This window comes from Hemiscyllium ocellatum, chromosome 24 (genome assembly GCF_020745735.1).
Source record: "Hemiscyllium ocellatum isolate sHemOce1 chromosome 24, sHemOce1.pat.X.cur, whole genome shotgun sequence".
NCBI lineage: Eukaryota > Metazoa > Chordata > Chondrichthyes > Orectolobiformes > Hemiscylliidae > Hemiscyllium > Hemiscyllium ocellatum.
Window position 1 is genome coordinate 46,655,509 of NC_083424.1, and position 12,609 is coordinate 46,668,117.

Consider the following 12,609-nt stretch of genomic DNA (forward strand, 5'->3'; position numbering starts at 1 on the left):
CCACGCTGCGGGACACAGTATGCCGTGTCCAGACTCCCCTGGTATGGATCTATCCCCAAACCATAGCGCGCACACAACACACACACACAGACTGCGAATTCCCTCCCGCCTCACAGAACTGGCCTCCCTCCCCTTTCGTGTTATCGCCCACATCAGCGTTAGGAAAGGCTTTTGCAGTCCCTTGAAAGAAACCGCTTCGGTTTTGTTTCTCCCGCGTGTGTCCAACTCCGGGATCTCGCACCGACACCGATTTCAAATCGTTGCTGCACATCGCAACCAATCACACGGCCGTTCCGCGGTCTTGCCTCACGCTTTGATAGCTCCACCGACCAATAATGACCGGAGAATATTAAATCCTTTCCCATCCCCATCAGCAATTGGTCCCTGATTTACGACGCGAGGGGGAACTGTTGGGAATCTCACTCAAGGAGAGAGTGAGGTCTGCAGATGCTGGAGATCAGAGCTGAAAATGTGTTGCTGGAAAAGCGCAGCAGGTCAGGCAGCATCCAAGGAACAGGAAATTCCTGATGAAGGGCATATGCCCGAAACATCGACTCTCCTGCTCCTTGGATGCTGCCTGACCCTGCTGCGCTTTTCCAGCAACACATTTTTAGCAAGAATCGAACTCACCCAGCGACAATCACTTAAGCTATACGGATGTAGCCCGGCCATTTCTGACTAAACACAAAGGTGAGCAACACCAGGCACCCAGAGCAAAACCAAACCGCCGCTGCGCCCCCAGTCTCAGGGGCCGGCCCCTTCGTTGAACGCACAGGAACGGTCGAGAGCCTCTGAAATCACCAGCCAGTTCCACCGCAAGACAGTCCCACCAGGGAATGGACAAGTGTCCGAGAAACTGGGAGATGCTCTAAGCCACATGGCCAGACATTACAATGCGACTCAAAACCGACCTCATTCAATTTTGCTTATTCTTAAAAAGTGCTAATCACATCAGTTCTTAAAAGCTCAGCAAAATCTCATCTCTTTTTTTAAGTTATTGCAACAAATTATCAGAGAGGGAACACACACAGTTTTGAAATTCCAGACTAATTATCGTGAAATATCATCAACAAAGCGGCTGTGAGTTCCCTGTAAGCATTTTTCCCACTCCCCAGCCCCACATGAACACTCGGCGATCTTGGATTTGTTAAATTCCTTCCTCAAAAGGTCCCAGGCTGTCGGCGAACTCACTTGTCTGGTGTCGGACGCTTTGACAATACTATTGCACTGCTTAACTGTGTACAGTAGTGCAATATCGTCAGAGCATCAGACAGCAGTCAACCCTGGGTCAGGGCTCAATGTACTGTGGGTTAAACTCACATGAACAGAGGGAAGGGAGTTGTAGCTGCTTGATCTGTAATAGCTTCGAGTTCAGAAAAACGTTACACTTTACAGAAAGGAACGCACACGTTAGTATCCCCAAACAACAGATCCACTAAGGCCAGAAAAAAAACCAAAATCTGTGTTAATATAAAAAACTTGTGGAAAACAGGTGATCCCCAATTGAAAACTGAACAAGCACAAACACAGATATTAATTATCTGGGTCGTAGGTTTCACATTGTTGTAGCTGAAGGCTTATTTCTGCCCTCAGTTTGGAAGAGAAAAAAGGTGTTTTTTTTTCTCGGGGGGGGGGGGTGTGTGGGTGGGTTTGAAAGTGGAAATTACTGTCAGCCAATGCCCTTTTAATATTGCACTGCTTAGCACATCTCAGTAGTACAACATGAAGAGAGCCCCGGACAACAGACTTCAATTAGAAAAAAAAACACACCAAGACCACCCAAAACGTGAGGGGCTTTCTTCGAACCAAAACCCCCACAAAAATAACCCGATTACAAGCCTGAAAGAAAGAAAACACAAAAAAATCAGGCGCACCTAACATCCGAAAAATCAGGAAACAGTCCAAATCGAGAAATGCAAACAGTATATTTTAAAATAAACGACCGCAGTTTCAAATCTAAAATTTCAAAACTTTAAATGAGTAACTTTCAATGGAAAAGCAAACTATCATTCCTGGTTTTGCAAAAAAATATATAACGTAATTACAAGCACAAGTAGCAGGGCGATCGAAATATAAACACTTGGTGGGATCGGAACAGTTTCCTGCTACACAACTTTTACAAATAAAGTCCAAAACATCCCCTTTCTGCACCGCACACACACACACACACAACAGACACGCAGTTGCCAAATCTCATTACCTCAATGTTACTACAGACTGTAGCCCCCACGCCGTAAAACATCCGTCTGCGGAACTGTAGAAACTAGTAAAACAGGAATTGGGAGGGCTCTATCGCCAAAACTATTAAAAGAAAGCAGATTTTCCAGAGGAAAAGAGAGAGAGAGAAAAAAAATAAGTGGAGGGTCCCGAATATGAAGCGTGGCTGGAGCAGAGATCGCTGAAGCTTCACACACACCACCGCTTCCCCCACCCGGAGGCTTCAGTGAAAGCCCATGGGCTGATGTCCCTTTAAAAAGAAATCCAGTGGCTCTCAGAGCGGGTTAAAAGACACTTGAGCCCCTAACATTAGAAATGGGGTGCTCAGACTCCAAATTAAATCTAGATCAACAAATCGTGGGGGGGGGGGGGGGGAAATTTGCTGAACTCACGCCCCAATAAAATACAAATCAAATTAAAGCAGGGTTTGCCCCTGCGGATGTACCTCCTGGTCCGGCCAAGTTGCCTGCTGAGGCTTCTCTCTCTCTCTCTCTGTGATCAACCTCATTTTAAAAGCCTTAACATTTCCCAGTGTGTGGGGCTCCGGAGGGGCGGGGTACTTCGGTGCGTTCTTTTGGAGGAAAAATAAATCTCCCGATTGCAAGACAAGCCACTGCATGGCCTCCCCTCTCCCCTCCCCCCCCCCTCTCTCTCCCTGCCAGAAGCTGGGGGGTCGGTTTAAAGCCCCCCTTGTCTCTTCCTTCCCTTTTTTTCTTGTAGCCCAGAGCTCCCGCCATTTCCATGCAATCACCCGGATGCTACTCGCGGAATGAATAAAAATGAAACATGCTGAAATGTACCTGCAAGCAGAGAGAGAGAGAGAGAGAAAATAACAAATTAAATACATGAACGCAGCTCAAAGTTGCACACAAAAAAAATGGAGGCGACATATTTCCCAAAGTTTTGGCCGCCCGCTCCTTCCCGGGATATGCAGCCGATCGCTGTGCCTTTGCTTGAGGAGCAGGAGAGGGAGGCAGAAAGCCAGGGTAGGGCCGGCCCGGTCAGCAGCAGCATGCCCCGGCCGCAGCTCCAGCTCTCCCACCGCCGCCACCACCGCCACCTCCTCCATCTTCAGCACCTTCCGCCCCTGCGCTCGGCCACGCCCCCTCCTCCACCCCTCTGGGCCCGCCCCCTCACCCCCCCCCAACCACACACACACCCACCCCGCATTGGTCAGCGCCGCCCGCCCGCCCACATGACCCCGCCTCCCATTGGCCGGCCGCCTCGGCCGTCGCCGCCAGCAGCCCGCCGCTGATTGGCCGCGCGGCTGACTCGCAACATTCCAGGTAGACAGCGCGAGCGGCCCGCGCTCACTGGCAGCAGCGAGGGAGCCGCATCCATTCACAAAAATATAACCCACACACATACACATCCACACACACACACACATCCACACACACACACACACATACACATGCACATCCACACACACACACATACACACATACACATGCACATCCACACACACACACACACATCCACACACACACATACACATGCACATCCACACACACATACACACACACACATACACATGCACATCCACACACACACACACACATCCACACACACACATACACATGCACATCCACACACACACACACACATCCACACACACATACACATGCACATCCACACACACATACACACACACATACACATGCACATCCACACACACATCCACACACACACACACATACACACACACACATACACATGCACATCCACACACACACACATACACATATACACATGCATACACACACATACACATGCACATCCACACACACACATACACATGCATACACACACATACACACACACATATACACATGCATATACATACATACACACATGCACATACACACACGCATATATACACACATATACACACATACACACATGCACGTACACACACATACACGTACACACACATACACACATGCACATACACACATGCACATACACACACACATATACACATGCATACACACACATACACATCCACACACACACATGCATATACATACATACACACATGCACATACACACACGCATATATACACACATATACACACACACACATGCACGTACACACACATACACGTACACACACATACACACATGCACATACACACACATATACACACACACATATACACATGCATACACACACATACACATCCACACACACACATGCATATACATACATACACACATGCACGTACACACACATGCACGTACACACACATACACGAACACACACATACACACATGCACATACACAGAGCAGCCCAGGGCGCCCTCTCCTCTCCTCCTCCGGCCTCTTTTGTGTTATCTTTCACACGCTCCCCTTTCTTCCTATGATTTCACCACCACCCCCAGACACCACACCTCCTAAATTTTTACATATATAAAAATTACGGAGGGAGGTTGGAGCACACCAGCCCTCTCTCAGGCAGGAGGGGAAAGCAGTGAGCTGTGAAATCCCGCATTCCTGTCCGATGGAGCTGAAGTAATGGTGTTGTGGAACAGAAAAAGCCATCAATTTAAAAAAAAGCATATAATATATCTGTACGGTCTTTTCCTCTCCTCTTCAGCTTTCTTTCCTTATGAGCAATCCCTCTATCCCGTGTTTGTCATTTTCCCTATTTCTGTATGTTCCAGTCCCCCAACTCCTGTGTACCTTAGCCCAGACCCCACAATTTAAATTCAGTTTGCAGTGTAAACTTGTATATTTATTTTCATTTAATTTATAACGTCGAGCTAGTGAAAGCGCTTAAAGAGAAAAGTCATCCACAGAGAAAACTGGACCTGACCAATCAAAATGTACTTGCAACTGTTCATCAAATATTTAACGCACAGCGAGGCACAAATTACAATCCACCACCGATTTTTAAAACTAATTTACTAACTTTAACGAACGCACAGAGGGATTGCCTCAGAAATGCGTTCTTTCGATGAATCTTTCAGCAATGATTCAACATTACTACCACAGAAACTTCACCCAATTTAACAAGACAAAACATTTTCAATCATTTGAAACAGCGTGTGATTAAAATAAGTCTGAAAGCGTCTCAGTAAAACTTAAGATAGAAATCGTTTTAAACATCGCTGTAGTTAAGACGATGAAGAAATTGAATTTCAGGGTAACATATAAAACTCGAGTCTGTGTGTGTGGTTTTCCTACTCCACGTGCCCTGACCGTATCTTCACGTTTAAATTTTTTTGTGTTGTACCTTACATTTTAACACGCCCTCGTGTAGTGGCTGCCCGTGCTCCCGATGGAGAAGCCGGAATACAGATTGAAAGAATGGCTTCATTGAACGCCAGTTCTGGAAATTTCGTGGTTTATTTCCCGTCATGGAGGGATGTGCACTTTCCACATCCCAGCCCGACGCACCTTCAATGGTTGTGTGGGGATCGATGACCCCCAAGTGCAATTGAGATGGGTCCTAATACAATGAAGAGGATTGCCGCTTTAAGAACTTGTCAAATCAGCAAGGGAAAAAAAAAGAGATGAAAGGCGTTGGACGGATGGGAAGTGCACGGTCTCAATCGGCAAGTATTTCACAAGAAAAAGCGTTAAGACAAAGGGAAACGTTCTGATATTTCTCTCTCTGAAGTTGTAGTCTTTGATGTTCCCTTCTGATTGTTAATCAACTGAAAGTTTGCAAAAAAAATCTTTACCAAGAGCAGAATTGATGGCGGGTGAAAACAAGGCAGCCTTCAAATTAAACAACATCGAAGATATCGAAATCATTCGTTAAGAATTGTTAAGGGCAGAGATACCTAACGACTTCATTTGCTAAACTTTGCTGTTTTTTCCATCGATAGCAATCTGCTCTGTGTCTGGCAGTGAACATGTCACCCTACAGTGTACCATATGTAGAGTCACTCCAGGCACTGACCCCCTCCCCAGGATAATTGGAAAAGTATCACATGCAATTAATGAGACAAACACAAACAGCCATAAGATTAGCCAAGTGGTCATTGGATGGGGCTATGGTAGTTTTCAGCTATATTAGAATCAATATGTGATTGTGGAGGACCATTCATGGACACTGAAGAGCAGGGACAATTTTACTTCAAAGCTGTTAAATAATTGTGTTTGCATCAGCCTAGACACCTAAACATTTGAACAGAAAGTTTCTGGGCCAGAAACAGATGAGCCTAGCTGATGTATACATCTCCAACTGATGGTGCTCAGCAATGGATAGTACTTTTCATATTGACCTAGAATGTATTGTCATGTCCATAAGACCATAAGAACAGGAGAACTGAAGCAGAGTCACTGGACTCGATATATTCACTCTTCTTTCTGTCTTCAGATGTTGTCAGACCTGCAGAGTTTCTTCCGTGATTTCTGGTAGCAACAGGAATAGGTCTTCTCAGCCCTTTGAGCCTGGTCCACCATTCGATAAGATCATGGCTGATTCAACACCCACATCCACTTTCCTGCATTTTCCCCATAACCCTTAGTTCCCCTACTGATCAAGAACCTGTCTATCTCAGCTTTAAGTATACACAAAGACTTTGCTCCCACAGCTCTCTGAGAGAAGAGAGTGAGTTCTAAGTCTCACAACTCTCTGAGAGAGAGAAAAAAATCCTCCAGTCTTAAATTGCTGCTCTTTTATTCTGAGAGTATGCATTTTGATCCCTGGCTCTCCAATGAAAGGAAACATTCTCACACCCTCTCAATGTCCATATGGATCATTTCGTAAAGTTTAGAATCATTTTGGTTTCTAATCTGATATCTGCTCAATGGGGAATAGATTAGATTAGATTACCTACAGTGTGGAAACAGGCCCTTCGGCACAAGAAATCCATACCGACCCTCCAAAGAGCAACCCACCCAGACCCATTCCCCTACATTTACCCCTTCACCTAACTCTACAGGCAATTTAGCATGGCCAGTTCACCTAACCTAAAGAGAATGGACAAGTGTTCTATGAGCCTCTTGCTTAGAATTTTAATTGTTCAACAAAATAAGCCAGGTTATGAAGTTCCTATTTTCAAAACATGGGAGCCAATAGCAGAGGAATCTCTCTTGTTTGTAGCTCCTCAAAACAAGAATGACACTTGCTTATGGCTAGAGCCTGTGAAAGGAGTGTTTTCACATGTAGAGGAGGCTGCCATTAGTCTGTCTGACCAGGAAGCTCTCTGGTTGTAACTGTCATAGGCAAATCAGAAATATTTACAGGTTGATAATTGGCCTGTATGGTTATGTTGTAACACACCTCCCATGGCCGACAATCTCTAAAGTTAGAGTTGAACCCAGAAACTGAGATGCTGCTATGGTGCTCAAAGACCTTTTACTGAGCCAGAAAAATTAACCTGACATCCATTGTTGAGGTCTGGTTGGAAGGCATCATGAACATTTCGCTGTGCATTGTACAGGTTTGTCGAAATGGACTTCCTGTTACCAACAAACAGTTCATGCTCACGTGCTATGGAATGGACAGTGTTAATTAACACTGGAATAAAATCAAAATACTATGGATGTTGAAAATCTGAAACAATCACAGAAAGTGCTGAAGAAACTCAGCAGGTCTGACAGCGTTTGTCGAGAAAGAGTCAGAGTTAACATTTTGAGTCCAATCGACTCTCCTTCAGAAGTAAGTAATTATAGAAAGTAAGAAAGTCGAAATTAGAGTAATGGTGCATTTACATAAATGCATGAAGTGTCGTAATTTAAGATTGGAAATATGATGTTTTAGCAATAACAGAGACCAGGCTCAAAGAAAGGTGGGACAGGGTTTTAAATAATTCCTGGATAACTAGTTTACTGGATGGGTAAAGCCCTGATGAAGGGCTTATGCCCGAAACGTCGAATTTCCTATTCCTTGGATGCTGCCTAACCTGCTGTGCTTTAACCAGCAACACATCTTCAGCTACTAGTTTACTGGAAACTGGAAAGGGGAAGAATAGGCCTTGTGATATTGATCATAGGAGAACATTACATTACTAGAAAGAAAGGATGTTATAGAGGCGCTTATTTGTTTTGAACTAAGGAACAGAAAAGGTACAATTTGAATTCTTTTGTGTAGTCTATAGGCCACCACATAGTGGGAAGGTGTAATGGAATAAATGTGCAAGGAGATTATATACAAACTATAAAAGGATATGCTTTAATTATTTGATGACAGACTTTGATGCCAATAGGGTAAAGGACAGGGAGGAACACTAGCTCTATCACAGGTTTTATGTTGGCTGTAGGAAAAATCCAGGAACAAATCAGAATAAGAGTACTTAACGGAGGGAAATTTGACTCTACAAGGGGTTAAAATGGATCAGGGCAAATAAATTAAGGTTATGGATTGAGTTGAGCAGGAAAAACTGTATGGAGCGACAGACTGCCTTTGGTACGGTCAACGTATATTCTCACAAAGGGGAATGGTAAAGCAGACAAATCCAGAGCTTCCCAAATGGTGGTAACTAAGGAGATTAAGATGAAGCAGAAAAAAATGATTACATTTATTTGATTTACTTATTGTCATATACATGTTGTTACAAAATACAGTGAAAAGTGTTGTACAGTGTTGCCATTCTGTGGTGCCATCTTAAAACAATGAAAAATAAACCAAAGCATAGAATATAAAGGCAGAAGAGTAAAGAAATGAAGGAAAAACTTCATGTACTTGTGACGGCTAGGAGGTGAAGAATACAATGGCGTGCTCGGCTGGATATGAAAGATTCGGAGGAGAATTGGGAAAGTAATGTGAGAAAAGCAAAGAACGAGTCAAATAAGAAGTTGGCCACTAATATAGAAGAGAATCCAAATGTCTACTGAAGCTATAAGAAATAGTATAAGGTTGCAAGAGGAAGGGTGGAGCTGATTAAAAACCACAAAAAGGTCAGTGAAATGATGGCACCTATCTCAAGAGCCTTGGATACACTTATACCCACGGTCACCACTGTTGGCATTGATTGGCATTCCTGAGTGGGAACCCACAGAAAGTGACTGACCTGGATGGAGTCCCCAGCTGTGGGCTCCGATCCTGTGCAGACCAGCTGGCTGGAGTAATCGCAGCCATCTTTAACCTCTCCTTGCTATGCTCTTGAGCCTGCTCCACTATTCAATAGGATTCTGGCTGGTCCAGTACTGCTCACTTTCACTGTGCCCCTGTTTCTCTGCAACCCTCAACTCCCCTGGTGATCAAAAATCTATCGAGCTCATCCATAAATATACACAAGGACTCTGCCCCCCCAAAGTTTTCTGGGGCAAAGCGTTCCAAAGACTCACAACCCTTGAAGAAGTGAATTTCCTGTCATCTCAGTCCCAAACTGATACTCCTTCATTCTGAGACCGTGCCCTCGGTTTTAGACTCTCCCTCGACGGGAAATGTTCTCCCAGAATTTACCCTGTCAAGCCCCTCAAGAATCCTATAGGTTCAAACGGAATCACCTCTCACTCTTCAAAACTCCAATGAATAGAGTCCCAGCCTATTTAATTTGGCTCATAAGACAATCTTTCCATACCAGGGATCATAGAATCATAGAGATGTCCATGCTGACCAGATATCCCAACTCAATCTAGTCCCACTTGCCAGCACCCAGCCCATATCCCTCCAAACCCTTCCTATTCATATACCCATCCAAATGCCTCTTATATGTTGCAATTGTACCAGCCTCCACCACTTCCTCTGGCAGCTCATTCCATGCACGTACCACCCTCTGCGTGAAAAGGTTGCCCCTTATGTCTCTTTTATATCTTTCCCTTCTCACCCTAAACCTATGCCATCTAGTTCTGGACTCCCTGACCCCAGGGAAAAGACTTTGCCTATTTACCCTATCCATGCCCCTCATAATTTTGTAAACCTCTATAAGGTCATTCCTCAGCCTCCCACACTCCAGGGAAAACAGCCCCAGCCTGTTCAGCCTCTCCCTATAGCTCAAATCCTCCAACCCTGGCAACATCCTTGTATATCTTTTCTGAACCCTTTCAAATTTCACAACATCTTTCTGATAGGAAGGAGACCAGAATTGCACGCAATATTCCAACAGTGGCCTAACCAATGTCCTGTACAGCTGCAACGTGATCTTCCAACTCCTGTACTCAATACTCTGATCAATAAAGGAAAGCATACCAAACGCCTTCTTCACTATCCTATCTACCTGCGACTCCACTTTCAAGGAGCTATGAACCTGCACTCCAAGGTCTCTTTGTTCAGCAACACTCCCTAGGACCTTACCATTAAGTGTATAAGTCCTGCTAAGATTTGCTTTCCCAAAATGCATCAACTTTGTGAACCGTCTCTGAACTGCCTCCAATGGAATAGTATATTTTCTAAATGGAAGGAACCATGTTGAAAGAGATAGTGCTACAAAGAATTGAATAGTTTAAAATTGAAAAGCAAGACATATTGGATAGGCTTCCAAAGTTAACAGACCACCAGGATTTGTTAAGATATGTAAGGAAATGAGAAGGGAAACTGCAAGGGCACTGGTCATAATTTCCCAGTCGTCCAGAGACTCAGGGCTGGTACCAGATGACTACTGAAATGCAAATGTTACACCCTTCTTCAATAAAGCATCTAAAGACAAGTTCAGCAACTTGCTCGGAGACAGTGAGGACTACAGATGCTGGAGATCAGAGTCAAGAGTATGGAAAAGCACAGCAGGTCAGGCAGCATCCGAGGAGCAGGGGGAATTGGTGTTTCGGGCAAGAGCCCTTCATCTGCCCGTCAGTTTAATTAGAAACTGCAAATTTAGGCAGAATTAACAGCCACTCGGACCAATACAGGCTAATTCAGGAAAGTCAGCATGGCTCTGTCAAGGTCAAATCACGTTGGACTAACTTGCATGGGTTTTTTGATTTACTGACAGCGGGTTGATGATAGTAATGCTGTTGGTGTGGTGCACGTGGAGTTTTAAAAGGCATACAATGGATGAAACAGCAAAATTAGAAATTCTGCAAGAAAAGAGACAACAGCAACATGTATATGAAATTGATTGAATCACAAAAAATCGTGTTATGGTGAATGATTAATTTGGGACTGGAGGAAGGTTTATAGTGGAACTTCCTCAGGCCTAATGTTAGAACCCTGGTTTTTCCCAATAATGATCTAAATCTTATTGTATCAGGCACAGTTTCAAAACTTGTATATGCATCATTAGGAGTATTGTGAACTGGGAAGAGATTAGTGGAGAACTTTGAATAGATTTGATGTATTATTGTCACACGTACCTCGGTACAGTGAAAAGCTTTGTTTTTGTGTGCACTACAGGAAGATCATGCTAAACAAAGTGCATGAGGGTAATCGAACAGAGCGAGGAATACAGCGTTACAGCTGCAGGGAAGGTGCACAAAGAGCGAGATCGACATTAAATTTAAAATTTGAGAGATCCATTCAGATATTGATAAGTTGGTGGAGTAGGCAGGCCAGTGGCAGATGAAATTTAATTCAGACACATATGAGGTCATTTGTTTTGGTAGGAAGAACACACAGAGACAATAAATAGTAAAGGGTACAGTCCTGAAAGGGGCAGAAGAAGAGGGTAAAAAATGAGGTCTGCAGATGCTAGAGATCACAGCTGAAAATGTGTTGCTGGTTAAAGCACAGCAGGTTAGGCAGCATCCAAGGAATAGGAAATTCGACGTTTCAGGCATAAGCCCTTCATCGGGGGGCTTATTTGTAGAGGGACATGCAATAACATTGATGACTGGACAGTTGAGAGATCAGCTAATAAAGCATATGACATCCTAGGAGCTATGAATTGAAACATGGAATATAAAAGTTGCGAATGTTTGTTTGAGTTCCAAAATAAAGTATTTGTACTTGAAATCTCTTTTTTTCTCTCTCTCTCTCTCTCTCTACAGATACTGAATTTGTCCTGGATGAGAGGTGAAAGATAGAAAAGGCTCATAAGGGGCAATATTTTTACACAGAGGGTGGTACGGGTATGGAATGAGCTGCCAGAGGAGGTGGTGGAGGCTGCTACACTTACAACATTTAAGAGGCATCTGGATGGATAGTGGAATAGGAAGGGTTTCGAGAGATATGGGCCAAATGCTGGAAAATGGGACTGGATTCGGTTAGGATATCTGGTCAGCGTGGACGGGTTGGACCGAAGGGTCTGTTTCTGTGCTGTACATCTCTATGAGTCTGTGTCCAATGCTGCCTGATGATAATTAAGATATGTTATATTGTTATAAAGCACTGGTTGATTATATCCAGTTGTGGATGCCACACTTTGGGAAGCTGGTGAAGGCATGAGAAAGGTTGCAGAAAAAAATGTGGCAAGAATGCTTCCAGGGACGAGGAATTTCCATTGGGAAGAAGTTTGGAGAAGTTGAGATTGTCCTTTTTTGGAGGAGAGGAGGTTGAGAGGAGATTTGATACATGCTCTCAAAACTATGGGGGATCTCAAAAGAGTAGATTGGGAGAC